Below are 856 nucleotides of genomic sequence, written 5' to 3' on the forward strand. Positions count from 1 at the left end.
CAGCATGTGTATAGTAGAGGATTGCAAATTCGATCATCAATAGGAGGAGAGGACCTCAGCCCTGTGAACGTTCTGTGCCCAAGTATAGAGGAATGCCAGGGCCAATAAGTGGGAGAGGGTGGGGTGGCAGGCATAGGGAGGGGGGAGGCAACAGGGGTTTGTTTTTGTTGTTTTTGTTTGTTTCTTTGTTTTTTTGGAGGGGAAACTGGGAAAGGAGAAATTTACATATAAATAAAGAAAATATCTGATAAAAAATAAATAAATAGGCCTTAAGCCAGAGACACGGGCGAGATCTGCCATTTTCTCTCTGGTGAGTTTCTGAGACCAGAGCAGCCAGCCAGGAGGCACAGGCCCCACGACTCCCAGGGGAGCTGCAGGGTGGCAGGGACACGATCCTCTCAAGATTCTGAGTGACAGAGGAGGATCAGTGTCCTTCTCTGCCCCTTCCCTGCAAGTGGAGGGCCTACCTCCAAGGAATGCCTTAAGCCAGAGACCAAGGCAAGAGCGACCACTTTCTCTCTGGTGAGTTTCTAAGACCAGAGCAGCCAGCTTGGAGGAACAGGGCCCACGAGTCGCAGGGGACTTGCAGGGCGGCAGGGACAGGACGAACTCTAGCCAGAGACACTAAGAACATCTAACACCAAAAAGCAAAAGATGACAAAGGCAAACGTAAGAATCCTACCAACAGAAACCAAGACTACTTGGCTTCATGAGAACCTTGTACTCCCACTGTAGCAAGTCCTGGATATCCCCAAACACTGGAAAAGCAAGAATTGGATCTTAAATCGTATCTTACAATGCTGATAGAGGAACTTAAGAAGGACATGAATAACTCCCTTAAAGAAATACAGGAGAA

This window comes from Mastomys coucha, unplaced genomic scaffold (assembly GCF_008632895.1).
Source record: "Mastomys coucha isolate ucsf_1 unplaced genomic scaffold, UCSF_Mcou_1 pScaffold22, whole genome shotgun sequence".
NCBI classification, from domain to species: Eukaryota; Metazoa; Chordata; class Mammalia; order Rodentia; family Muridae; genus Mastomys; species Mastomys coucha.